Source organism: Suricata suricatta, chromosome 4 (assembly GCF_006229205.1).
Source record: "Suricata suricatta isolate VVHF042 chromosome 4, meerkat_22Aug2017_6uvM2_HiC, whole genome shotgun sequence".
NCBI classification, from domain to species: Eukaryota; Metazoa; Chordata; class Mammalia; order Carnivora; family Herpestidae; genus Suricata; species Suricata suricatta.
The window spans coordinates 31,911,584-31,933,069 of record NC_043703.1 but is presented as its reverse complement, the minus strand read 5'-3'; the positions used below and the strand labels follow the sequence as shown (position 1 = coordinate 31,933,069).

At 39.3% G+C, this 21,486-nt stretch overlaps 1 protein-coding gene across 4 annotated transcripts in view; it reads right to left on the bottom strand.

Annotated features, from left to right (window-relative positions):
• Nucleotides 1–21,486, bottom strand: part of KLF12 (Kruppel like factor 12) — a 432,829-nt gene that overhangs the window by 367,335 nt on the left and 44,008 nt on the right. For 3 of the 4 annotated variants that reach the window (XM_029936613.1, XM_029936610.1, XM_029936609.1), the window contains exon 2: nt 7,147–7,198. The exons of the other annotated variant lie outside the window; for it this stretch is intronic. The gene's annotated coding sequence lies outside the window, so the exon portion shown is untranslated. The remainder of the gene's footprint in view (nt 1–7,146; nt 7,199–21,486) is intronic. 4 annotated transcript variants of the gene reach the window in all.

The following is a 21,486-nucleotide window of genomic DNA, read 5'->3' as shown; positions in this document are numbered from 1 at the left end:
ACATTATAAAGAAAGAGCTGGTATAGTCAAACTACGAGGTACTGCTTTTTATAATCATCGTAGATAACAATCTCACAGTTTCAATGAACATAGTAGGAAAAAAAGACACCAAGAAAATGGTAATGCAGTCTGAGTATACACCTCTGGTCTCAGGCAGGAGGGTTTGCTCTCTCGCTGAAAATATCAAAAACAGCTGCCTTTGGTAAAAAGTCCTGCCAAACCAGATAAAACCATTACCCCAGTCTTGGAAAATGGCTTAACGAGTCACTAGTTAACCCTTACCAATGCAACATTGTTGCAAACCCCTTATAAATGTGACATTGTCGCAAAAAAGGAAACATGCAGCTTTAAGAAAACAAACCATAAGGACTTTGAAGACCATCTTAAAGACCTTATCCAGAGGCCAAATAAACATCTGCTATGGCCCAAAATGACCAAGCCCCATGGAAGCTGAAGGCACAGGGTCAGTGGGGACATAAATAGCTAACTGCTTTTCAAAATCTGGGATGAGCACCCTATCAAGGAATGCAGAGAAACCCTCAAAATTTAACAGGTCAAGGACAAACTGCTAATTAGGCTTGACAAGAAGGAATTTGTGAGTAACCGCTCAAAATGCTCCAAAGCAAATAAAAAATGTTGCTCAAAAAGATAACACCTTTGGAAGGCACGTATTTTAGATGAGAGAAAGAGAGAGAAAGACTGAATAACGGTTTCCTTGGTCTGTATTAGCAGAAATATTAATACCGAAAATACCAACATATATTTCAAAACAGGTTGTAGAAACTGAAACAGTAATTAACCTAAGGGACAGTCTAAACCTAATTATTAAACCAGATGTAACAAAAATCTGATCAGCATTATCACAGATTTAAAAACTCAAGGTGGAATGTGTAAACGATTGGCTCAAATATGAAATTTTAATTACAACCAGCCACTCCACAGAAGGATGTTAACAGGGTGCCCAGCCACAGAACTGTCAAAATGAAGGCCTTCCAAATACGGAAGAAAACAACATACTGAGAGACAAAAACAAACAGGAATCAACGACAGACTATGGTCGAGCACTCTACTTGCGAGCGATCAACGGAATGGAAGAAAACAAGGCCCAGTTTTAAAGATTATGTGTTCCCGCAGTTAAAGCGGTAAACAAAAGACCAAGAAACAGACGCGGAAGCAGGAGGGCTCCCAGCAGAAAGGCGCTCAGAGAGCTCGGCGCGAACATGCTTATAGACGACGTGGAGGAGAGAACGCACAGGAAAGCAGGCAGGTTTGTATGAAGCTCTTCTGGGGACAAAAACGCCAACAGAGATAACCCGCCTTTTAGCATCAATCTGACAAATGTGGTAGATTGTTTTTAACCAACCTCCCCTTCCACTGACCGGATTCACCAAGGATCTCCGTTCCCTGTCCAAGTCATCCCGACCGACGTGCCAGGAAGGGTCCGACCGGCGGGCTCCTTCCTGAGCAGACTAAGGGCCTCTCCTGCAATCAACTGAACCACATTTAGAGTCAGAGTAGAACTGATCCCAAATCTGCGTATGCAGCCACACCTTACTATAATGGGATTTCGTTAAGTGATGTGTTACTTAAATAAATGAAACAAGAGGATGAAAAGATGCATATCTGTTTCTATAAAATGCAAGTTGAATTTCAAAGAGTAGTTCATAAAAGATGTAATTTTTTTTTTAAATGGCACTGAATAAGGTATGGGCCTTACAACAATGGGGAAAATCAATCCTAATTAACTCCAAGAGCGTATCCAAGTTTTTATTCCAGAGAAACAGTCAGAAAAAAAGTACACAATCCACTTTGGGTTTGGTTTTGGTAAGAAACACCAAACCCCATCTGTGGATCCATACTGGGGAAAAAAGTCAAGGTCTTGTTATCAAAGGTTTGTCAGAAAATACGTATTTGTAAGTTTTGTTAGAATAAAATATTTGATGCGTGTACATCGCCCTAGGCTCCTCTACTGTTATTACTTTTGTGACTGACCAGCTATTGGTTTTTATTTTCTCACTTATTTCTTTCCACTGTATTTATTAGTATGCCTACTATGTGCCAGGGGCTGTGAATACAAAGAAAAATGTCTTGGCCCTCTAAAGAGTCAAAATTGAATGGAGTAGAAGGAATGCTAACAATAATAACAACCCATTATATTAAGCATCATAAGTAAATGTTAAGTGTCAAAAAAAAAAAATCTAACTTAGTCTAGAAAGCAATGGGGTGAGTTCACTGGATCAGTGCGACTTCAAATGAGGCCAGGAGGGTGAGGACAAGTGGTCTGTATTAGGCGCAAGGCTCTTTCTGACGGAGAGCAGGGTAGCGCTAAAAAGCGCTAGGGGTCCCCAGACACCAAAAGTTCCCAAATTGTGGAGAGGCTGGAAAGGTAGGGCAGGGGCTGACCCATGAGATACAAAGTTATCGGAGTTTCAGACCATAAATTACGGGAAATCACTGTATTTAAACAAAAGAATGACAGAGTCATCCTTGTATTTCAACCCAGCATCCTTCCTAAGCAGTTCAGAAAATGAATGGAAATAAAGACACCAATAATGAGAATATGAAAACATCTACTAAAAAAAATAAACTGCAGAAAAATACCAAGGAGGTAAAATCAGTCTGACTGATGACATATACTAGGGTAAATGAAAACGAATCAAAAATTGAGAATCAGAGACACTGGGTGGCTCAGTCAGTTAAGCATCCAATTTCAGCTCAGGTCATGATCTCACAGTTTGCAGGTTCCAGCCCCACGTCGGGCTCTGTGCTGACAGCTCAGAGCCTGGAGCCTGCTTCAGATCCTGTGCCTCCCATTCTCTCTGCCCCTCCCCCACTCTGTGTGTGTGTGTGTGTGTGTGTGCGCGCGCATGCACTCTCTCTCTCTCTCAGAAATAAATTAACATTAAAAAAAATTAAAAGGGCTCTTCGGTGGCTCCGTTAGTCAAGCGTCTGACTTCAGCTCAGATCATGATCCCATGGTTGATGAGTTCAAGCCCCACTTCAGGCGCTGTGCTGACAGATTCTGCTTAGGATTCTGTCTCTCTCTCCCTCTCTCTCTCTCTGGCCCTTCCCTCACTCACACTCTGTCTCTTTTTCTCACTCAAAAATAAACATTAAAAAATTTTTAATTAAAAAAATTTTGAGAATCAAGGTTTGGGAATGTAGCAGCTGACAGTGAAAGATGTATTAACAAAAACAGAAAATGAAAGCATTTTGAAGAAACAAAGAGCAGAGTTGCAAATACGATGATTTTGAAATGCTATTATATATCCAGTTGGAGGTCTAGCAATCCAGAGGTGAAGATGTCTTTCTAGGATTCATGACCATAGGGATAGAATTTGAAGATGCAGAAATACATGGGCCCACTAAGAAACACTTCCACATACCAACTCTGAGGCCACAAAGGAGTAACCAATATAGGAGACAAAGAAGTAACCAAAAGGAAGGTGCAGGAACATAGGAATAATATGGAAAGGGACGGAAATTAAAGAACCAACCATGTCAAAAACAAAAGCAAGGTCAAATACAATCACCAATGAAACTATTGTACTTAGCAGTTAAGACATTACTAGCAGAAGAAATCTGAGCTTAGTCAATGGAGATGAAAACGGGCATGGGAGACACGGCGATGGCACTGACCTCAGAAAAGCCGGGAAGTAAGCAGGTTCTGAGAGCACTGATGTCAGGGCAGCCTAACCCAGAGGAGCTGCCGCCAAGCAGGAGCGGGGGACGTGGGTGGCACTAGACAGTGACAGGGCTACAGAGCGGTCAAGTGAGAAGCTGACCTACAGACACCTACTGTTACAGAAACACAAACATTAATCAGTGACAGTGAGAATGGCATTGTTTGGTAGAAGGAATGAGAACGGCAATCAAGTTTCAAAACTCTCCCTGTGGGCAACACAGGGGCCCTCCTGAGACTCTGGGAGAGGGTCTGGAACATTTCTCTCATGATCATTTCAGGATGGAAAAATGATCAGTGTACATGTTTATAGAATCATGGATGGCAGTTATTAATAAACTTAGGGCCCACAAGTCACTATGAACAACTCAAAAAAGATATTTTTCTAATACACTCCTAACACACGTAAAATATTAGTAAAACAAGGGTGCCTGGGTGGCTCAGTCAGTTAAGTGTTTGACTTCAGCTCAGGTCTTGATCTCATAGTTTGTGAGTTTGAGCACCACATCAGGCTCTGTGCTGACAGCTCGGAGCCCGGAGCCTGCTTTAGATTTTTTTTTTAAATTAATGTTTATTTATTCTTGAAAGAGAAGGAGACAGCATAAGCGAAGGAGGGTCAGAGAGGGAGACACAGAATCCAAAGCAGGCTCCAGGCTCTGACCTGTCATCACAGAGCATGACATGGGGCTTGAATTCCAGAACCATGACTTCATGACCTGAGCCAAAGCCGGACAGTTAGCCGAGTGAGCCACCCAGGTGCCCCGAGCCTGCTTTAGATTCTGTGTCTCCCTCTCTGCCCCTCCCTCCCACTCTCCATATCTCTCTCTCAAAAATAAACATTAAAAAAAATTTTTAAATATATTAATAAAACATAAACACTACCCAAATAGAACTGAAACTAAAACATGCAGCATTACACCTTTGCAGAGTTGAGATGCTCTGCATAGTATCAACCACCAGACCTTACTGCATGTTAAACCCGACACCTACTTAACAATTTAATGATTATGACGATACAGGAGAGCCATATGAAAATGATATAGTGTTTTGGTCTAGAAACATAAGCCAAATAATCTTTAAGATCACAGGTAAATCTCATTAAAACTGGAAGGAAATAGAAATAACACAGAAAAAGAAAAATCACTACTTTACATGGTGGTAGCAAACCTACGTAAAATTAATCTGTGAGCGTATAATTATTTTTAATTCCATAAAGTTTAAAAAAAATGAATGGATGCAGAACTAAAATGGATCCAACAGACATGAGCAGTGGTTTAAGACGTTAAGCTGTCAGTGGGCTATGTTAAAAGGGCATCCATGTTATGGCGCTATCAGAGACAAGACTCCCCCTGACTGTCCAGGAGTCTGACCCTGTAAAATGATTTTAAATTGATGCTGATGGCAAAGAATGAGCAACACGTCATGCATTAACAAAAAAAAAAATGTAAGATGCAATGTCACTCTAATAAATAGCACCTCCCAAATTTTCTTTTGCCTTGGAACTAAACAATCTACCACAAAAACTTACATTACGGAATGAAAAGGCAGGAACAATGTTCAACCTTTTCAACTCAACCTGAGTTCTCTCTCTATAAAGGAAATTTCATCTGAAAATACAAATTCAGCTGGAAATAAAAAAGAGGAAAGCAGATCTGTGTCACCTACCTTCTCACCAAATTACACTGCATCTTTATTATTACTTAAGTGTTTGCAGAGGATCATGCTTCTTTTTTTTTTTTTTAAACCTCTCAGCACTTAACAGAGTCTGGTATGTAGCAGATATTCATTAAAAAGACAACTTAGGGCATGGCGGTGGGAGAAAAGGGTAAAAGTGGTCAAAGGTACAACTTTCCAATTATAAAATAAAGATGTCCTGGGGATGTACAGCACAGTGACTATCACTAAAAATGTTTTTTGCATTTTTATATACATATAAAAATGATAAATACCTAAAAGTATTGTAGGGGCGCCTGGGGGGCTCAGTTGGTTGAGCATCCAACTCTTGGTTTCAGCTCAGGTCATGATCTCACAATTCGTGAGCTCAAGCTCCTCATCAGGCCCTGAACTGACAGCATGGAGCCTGCCTGGGATTCTCTCACTCCGTCTCTCTCTCTCTCTCTCTCCCCTTTCCCTGTTCACGCTCTCTCTCTCTCTCCCCCTCTTTTCAAAAATAAACAAACATAAAAGAAAAACTGTACTGTATATTAAAACGTTGCTAAGAGAGTAGATCTTTGAAGTTCGTATTATAAAAAAAAGGTGTTAACTATATGTAGTGATGGATGTTAACTAAACTTATTGTGATAATCACTTCATAATATATACTAACACAGAATCATTATGTCTACACCTGAAATTAACATAATGTTATGTCTATATGTCAATATTTTTAAAGAAAATTAATGGAAAATTATGATAAAAATAATAAAAGCATGACCATTTTGAAAAAAATGCATGAATACATTTCTTGCCAACTCCTGATTACCACTTCCAAGATGCTCACAGAATATACATTTATGTAAAAGATTCCTCTCCTTAACTATATGCAAGAAACTAAATAACATACTATCCACTATCTAGCATATCCACACTAGAATGCAGGCCACAATGCATGAAACTTTCCTGCTCTTAAGTTAACTAGCATGTGTGTTATCACACTCTGAGGACATCACTAAGGATTATCTAAGAGTAACTGATATGACACATATTTAACTGGATTTTTTCTCCTTTTTTTTTCTTGGCTTATGGATTCTGACCATATGATTTTAAAATACAAGATTTTTTTTTTAAGGAGTCAAATGCCATGGACTGGAATCACATGTAGTCATGCTGACCTTTGCAATTCCATAAATCTTTCTAAGACTTTTCTGAGGCATAGGAAGTTCCAAATCCTGCTCAACACTGCTTAAGGAAATGCTTTGTTCAGGCTGTTTTCAGAGAAAATAGTCAATAACCATGCTTGTGCCTTTGAATTCAGCTGCACCAGCTGCTAACTTAATGACACCGAAATTAGGAAGCTTTGTTCGAATGGTGGCCACAGAGGCTCTTTTGGTGTACTTACAGCCCCCGAACAAACCAAATCCTTGAAAAGGCACACACCAAAACACACACGTCCAGAGGGTCAATTATTTGCAAAACGACATAAGCAAGTCAAACAGTCCAAATAAAAAGTGCAAGAATTCAGGAGGGAATGCAGTGTGAGGGGAAAACCTCAAGGCCTAAGCTTTAACTACTTCATTTTAAAGGCAGAATGTATTCCTTAAAATATTTTCCTAAGAACACGGGGCATGCTGGGTCTCTAGTCAACATTTATTCAGTACTTCATGTATATTTTCATAAAGCCCAGAGTGGTATCAAAGGCTCAACAAGAAGTAATGTGTTGTTAGACTCCCAATCTTTCTTTCTCCCCCCATTTTACATTTGCATTAGAAGCACCACCACCAGACTCATCACCCAGCTCCACATACCTGTTTAATCGTATTCAGAAGATATTTTCCACATGTTGAGAGGCTGCAAAGGCTACAAATAAGTAAAAACAAAACCACTGATTAAAAACTAAAACAGAATACTATGTCTTCTGCTATTGTTTTCTCATTCTTAAATGGGGGCAAAGGACACATGCACACACATGCACGCTCATGAATATCTTGCTGCCTGTAAGTATTACTTTCTGTATAAGTCAACTCTGAAATACCCAAGCATAGGAGAGATAACCAACCCAGTAAGAATTTATGAACTGGTAGAGGATCACACCATGTCCCCCTTCTACCTTGCTCCCAGAAAATAAAATATGCCAAGGGGATGAAGAGAAGACTAGGGGCCAGGACCTGGCCGTCAGGCTGACAGGTGCTCCAGGACAGCCTCCACTGACCTATAAGCCACAAGTCACAGTGTCTCATCTTTATCACCTACCTTGACTCTGAGATTACCCAAAACTCAGCTGTTGGTAGGACCCAGGTGAGTCTGCGATACGTGGAGATATAAGTCCTGAATTACAAGTCCTAACCAACTTTATCCTGTTGGTTTAAGACTGGCTAGATTTGGGATACCCTTGATTTTAACAGGGAAGCAGAAAAACAAATGAGGAAGTGACAGACAATGCTTGGAATGTTCCTGGAATACCAAAAAAAAAAAAAAAATCGTAATTTCTGCGCAGGATTTGAGACACGCCACAGTAGGCCAGGAGGGCTCAGGTGTGATTCTTGTCAACTCAACAAGTATTTATTACGCATCTTTTGCCAACTCAAATGTAAGAAGGACTCCAAATTGGGTTTATGCCCTCAAGATATACAACAGTGCTGGAATAGACAGTAGGCACCTAATATCAAAGCAAGGAAGGAAAGGTGGAAAAGGAAAGAAATAAACGGAAGGAAGGCAAGTAAGGAACTTGGGCAGAGGAGGCATTTGCTAGCACTGAGAAAACAAAGAGGAACAATTTGGCAAATGAACTGCAGAGGCGCTAGCTAGAGGTTGATCAGGGCCCACCCGACATTTGAATCCAGCTTTGATTTAATCAACTCTTTTTCTTGAGATGTCAGACAGATAGATGAAAAGTAAACTAGTTTAGAAAACTTAAGCTTCAGGCCTCTCTTGTGAACATTTTGAGAACAAGAATCTAAAACAAGTTTTTAATCCTGGTCACATATGAGAATTATGTAGGAAACTTAAATATGCCAGCTATTGGCACTGGGGTCCCATGTGGGATTAAATTGGCAATTAAATTACAATCTCCAAGGAGCAGGTAAAGGTACTACTATTTTTAAATACTCATGTGATTCTAATCTGCCTCACATAATAAGAACCATTGTTCAGTAAATAATGGTAAAGTTTTCTGCCCAGGATCTAGTATGAACTTGATAAACTAAAACAAAAATGTAACTCATATTTAATAACCATGTGTATGTTTATAGCTTCTACGGTAATATGTGAAACTCATTTGTTTAAGCAAACGTGACCAAGAACAGGAATGGAGAAACACTAGACACCAATAAAACCAAAAATTGTGAAAAGGCTTTAGATAGCCAGCTCAGCACACTGGCACAAAATGTCTCTAAATAGCCGAGAAATAATTACAATATAATTAAAGGTTTTCAAACACGTGATTCTGACATTAATTTGAAGATTACTTATTTGGTTAAAATTACCTATACTTTTTATAAAGCAGCCCTATTCATAACAGCCCAAAATTGGAAGGAACCAAGACATACCTGAATACCTCCACTTTTATAAGCACGTTTTCTTATGTTCTAAAATCGATTGTGGTGCACTGCAGAATTCTGTAAATACACTAAAACTACTGAGTTGTGTAACTTTAGATAGGTTGAATCAGTACATGAATTATGTCAATAAAATTCTACATATAAAGGAAATTTTTTAAGTAGATTTATCTTCTGAATTAGAAATGAGTTTTTTCATTATTGTACATGGGCTATGGCTATTCCACAAAGTATTAGTATTAATCAATTTTTAATGTTAAATTTCATTTTCTTTTTCATATTCTCCTAAAATCAAGGGTGCAATCCATACTGAAAGAATTTTGACTTCCAGAGCTTTTAAAAATCACAGCCTGGGGACGCCTGGGTGGCTCACGTGGTTAAATGCCTAACTTCGGCTCAGGTCGTGATCTCACAGTTTATGAGTTTGAGCTCCATGTCAGACTCTATGCTGACAGCTCAGAGCCTGGAGCCTGCTTCGTATTCTGTGTCTCCTTCTCTCTATGCTTCTCCCCTGCTCATGAACTGTCTCTATCTCCCTCTTTCTCCCCCTCTCTCAAAAATAAACATTACCAAAATTTTTTGAAAATCAAAACCTGGAGCAAAATTGTGAAATTATAAAAAGTAACATTAAATTACTGAAATTAATGATATCCTAACTGGGGAGCAGGGGATAAGATGTGATTAAGTGGAACACCCGGGTGGCTTGGTCGATTAAGAGCCCACCTCCTGATTTCGGCTCAGGGCATGATCTGACGGTTCATGAGTTTGAGCCCCACATCAGGCTCTGCATGGACAATGCAAAACCTGCATGAGACTCTCTCTTTCTCTCCCTCTCTCTGCCCCTCCTGTAGTCTCTCTCTCTCTTTCTCTTTCTCTCTCTTAAAATAAATGAACTTTTAAAAATGTGATTAAGTTATTAGTGAATCACTAAGAGTGACATGATGGAAATGAATTGGACTTAAGTGTCTTAAGTCCCCAATGTCTAGATCTGACCCCACCATTTGTGAAGTGTGTATTCTTAGACAAACTATAAATTGCTGTAAAAACTGTAAGTCAGGACACTCATTATAATAGTAAGCTGAAGCAACGTTTAAGAAACCATTTGAAAACTGTTTGGTGTTTAAAAAATAGTGTTGAAATTATTTTGGCTTTGCTGCAAAAAGACAGATCACCAAGTACAGAAAGACTATGAGGTTCCAAGAATCTCTAAAATTTTGTTCTCCACCCACTTTTCCCTGTAGCATCTCTTAAACCACTTGCATTTTTCCTGTCTCCATATTTTCTCATCTCTGAAAGATAGACATATTTGCCTTTTAAGAAGTTACTGAACTATAAATCAGGCCCTCTACTTATTCTGGAAAACAAGCGCAGCCAATGAAACAGCTGGAACCTGGTGCCCATCGTCCCCTTTTGGACCGCGGAGGACACAGTGGGTTTTAGGATACAGCAATCACATACTGCAAGTGGATTTTGTGTGCTGGCTTGTGGTTTTCTTAACAAGAGTCCCATCCAGCCAGGACAAAGGGAAAGAACTAGAAGAAACGTTACTAAAGAGCTTGGAAGTTCTGATAACTAAAAGGGCAGAAGACACAAGAAGGGTCCCTATTCCCAGGAGAGGGAGCAAATCCAAATTTCCATGCACAGAACTACAACTTTTTTCAGTAATTAGTTTTCTCTTTCAGAAATCTGGCCCAGCAAAGCTCTGCAAATGAATCGATTCTGTTTCCAAAAAAAACAGTCACAGTCTTCTCCAAAACAAGTAATTTTTACTCCCAAAAGATAACCATATTCTTTAAAAAAAAAAAAAAAAAAAGCTTTCTATTTAGAAGACACGGGCACATGGAAATGTTTCTACAAACTTCGTCAAACATTACTTAAAACTGTTAAAAGGCGTAATTATAAATGGCCGTGAATTTAATACTACTGTTTAATTGAATCTTCAATTCTTTGGTAAGGATCAATGATTTCTTATATTACACTTCCCTCATTGTGTGATGATATGGAAATATATATGCCCGTACATGTGTGAGTGGCTCCACGATAATTAATGATGCACTTTTATTCTCTATTATTGTGTGGAAAACATTCTGACACAAAATAAATGAAGCATAATCATTCAGTGTAATGATTCGAATGTACTGATTAATGAAATCAAATAGCTTCTCTGTTCTTTAGCTAAATTAAAACATTTACACACTGGGAATCGTAAGGGCATCCCTAAATGAATGTTTTCTAGGTGACCATTTTCCCTTATAGAAATCACCTGCCCAGCCATCACTGACTAGAAGTTCCCAGCAGTTGTAATATGTACCATTATTTTATGTGCAAGAAACGAAAACTCTGTCAATTAAATTCTGTCAATTATACAATACTATGTTGTCTTCAGAGATGTTAAAAAGTGAGTGAGGAGGAAACAGGAGAAAATGTGACCTATATGCTTAAAAATCATTAGCTAGAAAAACAAATTGAAAAAAAGAATCTGGGGCACCCGGGTGCTCAGTCAGTCAAGTATCTGACTCTTGATTTTGGCTCAGGTCATGATCTCACAGTTTGTGAGTTCGAGCCCTGCATCAGGCTATGCGCTGACTGTTCGGAGCCTGCTCAGGATTGTCTCTTTCTCCCACTCCCACTTTCTCTCTCTCTCAAAATAAACTTAAAAAAAAAAAAAAAAGACTCAAGAATCATCTGAAGAGATAAATAGGCTGACTGATTTCCTGAGCCCCAATTCACACCTACTTAGATTTTCTGGAGACTGGGTTAAGGTAATAGTGCAGTTGAGCCTTGAACAGCCCAAGTGTTAGGGAAGCCAAATCCCCATGCAATTGAAAATCCGAGTATAACTTTTGACTGCCCCAAAACTGAACTACTAATGGCCTACAACTGACTGGAAGCCTTACCAATAACAAACTTTAAATAGTCAATGTTTTACATGTTACATATATTATATAGTTTATTCTTTCAACAAAGCAACCTAGAGAAAAAGAAATGTTAAACCATTTCAGAATTGTACTGTACTTATATATAAAAAAAATCTGTGCAGAAGAGGATCTATGCAGTTCAAACCCACGTTGTCCAAGAGTCAACTGTATTGGGGTGCCTTGGGCTCAATTGGTTAAGTGTCCAATCTCATGGTTTGTGAGTTCAAGCCCCCCGTCAGTCTTGATGCTGTCAGAACAGAGCCCACTTCGGATCCTCCATTTCCCCTCCCCCACCGCCCCTCTCCAACTCACTCACGTGTTCCCTCCATCTCTCTCTGTGTGTCTCTCAAAAATAAACAAACATTAAAAAAAGAGAAAGAATCAACTGTATTTCTTCCCAGGTGAGGAAAATAGAACCAGCAGACAGAGATCTGTCAGTTCTACCAGTTCTCTAATCATAAGCAACTCAAACACAATGGCAGCCATGATTAATAGCGCACTTTGTTTTTTAACAACCGTTTATATGTATACATAAAATATTGCCTATAATGGTATACTATATAAAACACTGCCTATAATGGAAATTGATCAACTTGAAAATATCACTAAAAATGGGTGGATTTTAACATTGATATTGATGAGGGCAGAGACAAAAGAAGCCCCTTAAAGTCTCTATATAGTATTCCCTCCTGCCATCATTGAACCCAGTCCAATGGGTGGAGTCCAGCTCCAGTGACAGCGGTATTTCTGCTACATTTCTGGTTTAGAAAGAGCTCCACGGCTTCTATTAGGTCTATAAGTGTCCAAAGAGCGTCTGGTACCCAAATACCAACGTGGGTCAATCCTGATCCAGGCAGCTCCAAAAACCAGAGAAGCAATTAAGCAACAGTACTGTAAAAGAGGCAGACAGAATAGGTCTTATAACCTAGCACTGCCACTTAGTTGCTGTGTGATCTTGAGAATGATGCTGAACCTCGATTCTCAAGGAGTAACAGGGGTGATAATCAGGTTTGTCATGAAGATTCACTGAGATAATAGATGTAAAACACCTAGCATAATAAATGGTACAAAGTAGGTGTTCAGTAATTAGAAAATGACATTATCACTATTGTTGCCTCTTCCATCTGTCTCCTTTTTTTATTTAAAAAAAATAGTGTGGGCACTATAGATTTCTATTAATATGCATTGATTTTTGTCTCTACTTATAATTTACAATCTTAAAGACCATGTTTAATGTTATGTTTTTTTCTCTGTTCCTAGGACATCAACACACGGTATCAAGCAAAAGTAGATACTTTATCAATTCAACCATTCACTCAACGGATAATAATTATAGATTTGTCACCTGCAAGACACCGTCCCAGGCGTGGGGAATACACTGATCTCTACCCCTGAGTTTACAATCCATGCTCAGTAAGATCTAGTCCATTTTATTCAATTATTCATTGGAACAGTAGAAACGCACATATATGTATCACTACATACGGGCACAGAAAGTCTTCTCCCATATATTTATAATAACCTGTTCCCCTACTCCTCTCTTACCAGAAAACATCAGAAAATAAGTCACCTGAGTTAATTATTAAAACTACCAAGTTTAACTGTATAGATCACAGTCTCATGTTCCAGGACCTCAAGTAACAGAGTCTAAAGATGAAAAATGTCCATACATGCTTCCTAACTTGTAAGAGAGCTGATGACAAATTTTACCTAGTTAATGTAGTATTCTACAAAGTTGTTCAAGGAAAAGAGAAAGTCACAAATACAAAGCCTTCTTCCAATATGATGCTATAAAATATTTCAACATAGTCACAGACTGAATGTTCTCTGTAATTCCAAAATCTGTCTCATGCAAAATTTCTTCCAGTTAGGAAAAAAACCTAAAGTGAGCTAAAAAACCTATCTTGAGGAAATTATATAGTACTGTAAGGAGCTAAGGAAAAGACAGTATGGTATTAAAAACTAAAAGGCCTGTCGATAAAGAAAAAGCACTGTTTTCTCCATTTGCTCAGCGCCATACTTGGTTCCCGTCCAGTCCTACCTCATGTCCCGTAACCCCCACCTTCCACGTTATGAGCTCAGACCTCTACCGCTTGCTGTACGCATGACCCAAGACAAGACGCTTCTAAGTGAGGATGAACATGCACATATTTCTGTACAAGATGAGTATCTAGTTTGCTATTTCTGGCAAAGGACAGGGAATGTCCAAGGTTGTCAGTACAGCTTTTATCTCCTGTGATTTAACTGGACCTTTAGCAAGCACAAAGTATAACTTCAAAAGAAAGATATTTTTTTTTCCATGATAAAAACAAAGACGGCCCAGGAACATTTTCCAAGGTGGGGGGGCACTGACAGTCCTTCAAATCGAGAATTAAGTTGGTAAAAATCTTAAAGAGGAAAATTAGAGGAGGATTACTGTTTTTGCAATAAGTAAAGCAAAATAAGGCAAGTATAGACAAAGGAAAGAAAAATGTTCCAACAAAAGCAATATAGTGTATAACTAAAACGTAAGGAACAGTGACTTTCAGACAAGAAGTTTAACTTTAGGTATGTGACTACTGAGAGTAGCTGGGCAAGAGATGAAATTACACAGTGGACTCAAATATCCTGGTTTTAGAAAAGCTTTTTAAGTATTATTTATTTATTTTGAGAGAAAGAGAGAGAGCACAAAGCAGGAGAGGGGCAGAGTGAGAGGGAGACAGACAGAATTCCAGGCAGGCTCTGCGATGCCTACATAGAGACACACATGGGGCTCAAACCCACGAACCGTGAGATCATGACCTGACCTGAAACCAACAGTCCGACGCTCAACTGCACGAACCACCCAGGCGCCCCTCAAATATCCTGGTTTTAAAACAGTGTGGCTCACAGAACAGCCATCATTTCTAAAGCAATCATTAGTTATCTCATAGAGAAACAGTAATGTAGACGATGCAACTGATTTAATTCCAACGAACATTAATACATTTCTTATGTGCAAAATTCTGTAAGTGCTCTAGGATAGAGTCCAAAATGTGTCTTAACAAACTCAGACCGTACTTTATTTTCAAAGGTTTGTGCAGTTGCTATTGAAATGAGTATTAGGTTCAGACATATGAACTTAACATGTTTGTACCTCAAAAACAATTGAATAATGGTAATTTCATATGGCTCAACTTGATATGTAAGACCTATCATTGACAGCCAACAAAGTAACTACGAAATAGAAGTCTAGGGAAAATGTCTCTGAAAGCACAGAAATTAAGATTTTAAAAAACTCCAAATTCATTCATTTGACTTTGCAAAGCAGGACAGCTTCTTTGAGCAGATGGCATATGAACTAGGAATCAGGCTTTGAGAGTTGGAATAGTTAGAAGAGGGAATATAGTGAGGAAGAAGTGGCAGATGGGAATTTTAGACTGGGGACAAGCAAGAACATAAGTACAGGATCATAAAAGTGTAATAGAATACTTCAAATGGCAAAATCTCCTATTTTAATGTCATAAAGCAAGTATGTGAGGTTCATATTAAAACAGAATTTAAATTCAATTAACCTGGAGAAACTTGTCTCAAAATCAAAAAAAAAAAAAAAAAGGGGAACTTCTAGGTGGGGCACCTGGGTGGGTCAGCCGGTTGAGCCTCGGACTTCAGCTCAGGTCGCGATCTCTAGGTTTGTGAGTTTGAGTCCTGCCCACATGGGGCCCTGTGCTGACAGCTCAGAGCCTGAAGCCTACTTTGGATTCTGTGTCTCCCTGTCTCTCTGCCCCTCCCCTGGTCACATTCTCTTTCTCTCTCTCTCTCAAAAATAAAGTTTCTTTTTTTTTAATTCTAGGATAATAAATATAAAATTTTTCTGATCAATGACAGAAGGAAAATTAAATAAGAGTGTCAAATCAACTGTTCCCTATAAAAGAGCTACAAACAGCCTCAATATAAAATAATACACCAAAAGCTCCTCATTCTGCTACAGAGGTACCACAAAAGTGTCTCGGATACTATTCTGTTCTGTAATGGACAAGAGCTTTCCCCTTGACTAGGGTCCTTATGGATGCCTCTCTCTGCCTTTGCTCTAACCATCAGGGTTTCAGAAAGGCCCTACTGAATGTAAAGGTCAAGTTCTTCCCACAATTCCATTTACAAATCACTACAAGTAACCATTATACATTTACCATGGAACAAGCAAAATTTAAAAATCACCAGACCTTACTGAGTGCTTCGTGGGAATGGTGGCTTTTGCATGGTTATGAAGATGGTAATGAAGTCAAATCTACTGCTCCATTACACATATTATTTTTAGCCACAATAACAGTGTTCCGTTTAAGCTTTAGGACTGCATTTAAATAGATGGTTTAGGAAACAATAAAGCCTAAAAGAATACTGTAGGTGTATTCCAAATTTAGAGTGAGTAGGAAACATCAGGGGAATTTTATCTACTCCATCAAACAATAAAACACTCTGAGCCAGCAACACAGGCCAAGAAAACAGGGGATGGGAACTTTTTTCCTTACTGGAGAGTTAGGAAATAATAATTATAAAAATATTAATCAAAGGGCACATAAAAAATTATTGTCTGGAAGGACTTTTTTTTTAAAGAGACATGTCAGATGCTGTGCTAGTTAAACTGCATAAATACTGGACCCAGGAGATGTACTATGTATCATAACCAGTTAAAGGAACAGGACAAGGGGAAGAACAGAGTTAAAGGACCAAATGAAGCAGGAATGAGACACACATGCAGAGAAAACAGAAAACACTGAAGAAGAAATACAGAGGAAAGCACCTATAACAAACCCACAAGAATGCAGAATAGTGTTTTTTGATCTCTCAAAACATTTATGCTGATGACTATTAGGTGTCTATTGTAGTTTCATGAATAAAACAACTTGTTCTGTGAGTGCTCCACAAGGAGAGCAAACATTTCTAATAAATTTTAACTTGATAAATGAGCGAGCGTCTTGCAATCTGAGTAGTACGTGACACCGAACATCACATGATCACAACCAAGCCAACGGTCTTGAAATTCACTCTGACATACAACTGCTTTGGATTAAAAGCGCATTGATTACAAGCATGTTTCCAGAACGAATTGTGCTTGCAAACCAAGGTTTTACTGCAAAAAATGGGGATACCTTATATACACTGCCTCAAAGACCATATAAAATTATGTTAATGGTTGAATATAAATCCACAGTCCAGAGGTTCTTTCTCAACTAGAGCCCATGACAACATTAGACCCTAATGCAAGAAGAATATAGCTAGCCCTTTTGGGAAAGTGAGATATTCCTATTAAAAGTGTTGGAAAGGGGCCCCTGGGTGGCTCAGTTGGTTAAGCCTGTGACTTCGGCTCAGGTCATTCAGGCTCACACCTCGTGAATTCAAGCTCTGGGCAGACAGCTCAGAGCCTGGAGCCTGCTTCAGCTTGCATGTGCCCCTCTCTCTCTGCCCTTCCTTCACTTCACTCATGCTCGGTCTCTCTCTCTCAAAAATAAACATTAAAAAAAAAGGTGTTGGAAAATATCAAAATGTCATAAACTAATCATTGCTTGTATGCCTGGGCATGACACAAGTTTGTTCACAAAAGCTCTTGGGGGTATGCTTATTTTGTGAAACATAGACACAAACTTCAACAGTCATCTCCAGTTAGAGTTTTACATTTAGAGAATTGGGTTGTGATTGTTTACAAGATCCTTCTACAATTTTATGTCAACTTCTTTTCTGGTCTGAGAGCTAGGTTTGCTTTTGGTTTTTAATGTAGAGGTGGTGGAGATGAGCCATGGCCGTGTCTAGCACGTCATGTGAAAGCCTCCAAAGTACTCACCCATCTGGGTTCCCAGATGCAAAAATGGCATAGGCCCCTGTCACTGATTTTTAGGCGGAGCAAGAAGGCAACGGCACAAAGGCACAATGAAGGGCTGGCTCTTCTTAAAGATCTGAGGCAGCAGGTGAGGTGGGTGCAAGGACACTGGCCCTCCCAGCACTCTCTCTTAGAGCCCACACCTCACTGCCTCTACACCACAAACTCACACGGATCAAGCTTTCGCCAGAATCCACATTAGAAAAGAGCAGAAGTCAGCAAAGTTTCTCTGTTGAGAGCCAGAAAGTAAACATCTTTGGCTCTGTAGGCCAGAGTCCCAAACAGTCACAGATGACACTTAAACAAAAGTGGAGGTTGTGCACCCAGAAAACCTGATTTGTAAAAGCAGTCTGTTGGCTGTCGTTTGCCAACATCTGGCAGTGACTCCTAACTCTCGGAAGTGATCTTTCTGGTAACAAGCGCATCCTTGCTTTGAAAGGATCATGGGTCGTCACAGCTATTGCATCACGTGGGCAACAACAAGCACAAGTAGCATTTCTCAAGCGCCGTGATATGCCAGACACTGCACTAATTAGTTTACATATAATTCCCCGGATCCTCACACCTCCTTGAGGTAGCTGTTATCATCATTCCTATTTTCAGCTACAAATGTCAAAGTATAAAATATCAAATAGCCTTCAGTGGTGGAGGGACTAAAGCCAAGCTTGACTCGGATCCTTAGCTGGCCCACAGGCTTCTAACTTTGGAACTCACCACAGTCAACAGGGGGCTTGCTTAAATCCCAATTACTGGGCTCCACCTGCAAACGTTCCGATTTAGTCACCTTGGGTTAGGCCTAGGACTCTGCCTCTTAACACATCTGGTGAATCTGGTGCAAGTTGTCAGTGGAACACACACTGAGAAATGCCACAACACCAGAGAGCGTCCAAGCCAAAAGCCAGGTGTCTGTATTGAAATAGAGACAGTTGGTGCCCGGGAAAACCATAACCTGAGCCAACGATTACCCCCAACGAGAAACGCTGAAGTAGATTTTAAGATAAATCTGACTTGCGGCCTGCTTTATATTTTTACGCATGAAACATTATGAAAGCTATACTGAGTTTTTAATACTTGATGTAAACATAAACGAGGTTTAAGTTTTAAAAGTCAATTCTTGTTAAAATGATTAGCTACGGTATTTGGCTAATACCTTAAAATCGGTGGTATTTTAAGCCTAGGGAGAGCTTGATGAGCACCTGGTAGCAGTTTTGTCTTAAAGACGTAAATCTAGGAGACGTCAACCTCTCCTTGTATCTTCCAAAACTAGCTGTCCAGCACGTTTTACTTCTGTGCCACTGAGGAGGATGGAGAAGAACAAGAACGTTGTTTGGCAATAATTTCACATGGAGTTAGTTCCTGACAACACAACTTGTTGGACAGGGAGTAGGTCACAGCCCAAGAGGGGGAGTTCGGATATGAAGCAGGAGCCACATGAATTCGGCCATCGGAAGCACAAGGGACCAGAAGCTCAGCAAGCAGCGAGCACATGTGATGTGAAAGTTGACGCAGGGTCCGCGGCAGAAGTTATGTAGATCGGGGACAGAACAGTGACGTGGGCTTAAAATAAAATAAAAAGTCCTGGGAGAATGTTCTCACTTCTGACGTAGCCAAGGCCCTGGGCCATAGGAGAGCCTCAGCTTTCTGTAGAAATTCAGAATCATCAGCATAAGCAATGTCACACTGGCAGAGTCGGGTGGGCCACTCAGCATGGAGCAGGGACTCAACATTTAGTTAATGCATATCTAGGCCAAGCTCCATGCTAAGTGCTGCAGTAAAATCCCTGATTAAAATGTACTCCCTGTTCTCAAGGAGCTTATTATCTGATAGAAGGGAGACTCCTAGCCCCAGCTCATGCCACCTTCTTCTGGTCACGTCATTTTATGCTTCCAGCCATGTTCAGGTTCCCAAGCCTCGGGGGTTTTTTATCTGTAAATTAGAGGTAATAAGCTCTTCCGCTGTTAGCTTCAAATGAAAATCTCAGTAGTATGTAAGGCACTACTACAGAATTAATTGATGGTTCCCAGGGCGTTGTGAAGAGGAAGACAGAAGGGGGCTCTCCAGGAAGCCCCCACTGAATGCACAAACAGTAAAGGAGCAGAAAAGAAAGAACGGCCTGTTACCACCCCCAGGTGCATTTTTAACAAGAACACTAATGAGGGCATGCTCCAGGGTAGTTTGACCAGCATACCCCAGAAACTTCACAGGGGATGAGGAGGGAGTGGTATCCTACAGACGTGAGACAGAAGCATGGTCCTGGTCTCCCTCGACACCATGGGACCCTAAGTGGAAAGGGTCTACTAAAAACTCCACAAAAGATGGTGAGCAAACAACTCTTCGTATGAGGCAAACCTTCTGTTCAGAAATTCCACTAAGAGTACCATCCTTTGGAGAAACGCCCTCCACCACAGAGACCCCTGCACTCGTGGAAATGCTGGGGACTGCTGGTTCTAAGGACAAAGAGAAAAGGACTAGGGCCATTCAGAAGTCAAAATATGGTCATTAGATGATACGTTCATGGACATAATTTGATTTATAAGAAAGAGTATATGGCTCAGATTCTGAGTATCTTTCCGATACCACTATACAGATCTGCAGCTTCAAGATCTTTTAACAAGTGAATCTGACAAATTAAAATTACAGTATTTATTATTTTTTTAAAACGCTTTGATGATGACCAAGTAGGATAACAAATGTGAAAGTTCCTTGAAAAGTGTTACAATCACTCAGGATTATGGTTAAAGATACAAACTTCAATTGTATGCATATGATATGCTTTATTTCTTAGACTGTGTTATAAACTGTCTGAAGTTCTTAAAAAAATAATATGCAATAAGTTACTCTACCACCTCTAGTGCAACTGTGCCATTATCAACTGTAAAACCCTCATGTTTTAGTAATCAAAAAAAGTTAATAAAATTCTAAATACAAACCCAAGCTTAATCTCCGTAAAATTCATTTCTTTATTTTATTCATACCGTAACATATCCATTGCTTTTCAGGTATATGTTCTACTCTCAACACACACACACACTCTCGCAATCAATAAACACTTCTACCTGAGCAAAAAAAGTAGAGAACAGAAAACACACTAGGTTCATAAATACAATAGATTCTGTCTTTCCTTTTTAAGAATAGATGTTACTGTGTTCTCCTAATCCTTATATACATGTATATATATATAAAATCTCTGTGAAATTCATTTTTTGTTTTATTCATAAACATATACACACACACACAGATATCTTCAAAATACATAGGTAGACTGACAATTCATATGGCATTTTATTTAATAAGTGTGTACTTTGGTCAGCCCATAAAAATATTAATCAATAACCTGTTAAAAATAACACTGTTAATCTAAACATCGAAGCATTTAAACATGCATTACTTGCAAAAAAGACATTATAAGAAAACTACTGTTATCATTTATGAATATGGATATAAAAATCCTCAACAAGATACCAGTGGATCCGCAACCAGCAACATATAAAAAGAACTGCATATCATGACCAAGTGAGATTTATCCCAGGTATACAATGCTGGTTTAATATGTGAAAATTAATTAATGTAATGCACCATATCAACAGACTAAAAAACAAAAACCACGTGATCATATCAATAAATGCAGTAAAAGCATTCAAAAAACTCCAACACTCTTTCGTGATATAAATACTCAACAAAGTGGGAATGAAAAGGAATGTGTTCAATATGAGAAAGGCCATTTACCAAAAAACCATAGATTATATCATACTTAATGGTGAAGTTTTCCTGAAGATCAAGGAGACAGGAATGTCTACTCTCACTTTTCTTCAACAGTGTACTAAAAGTTCTAGCCAAGGC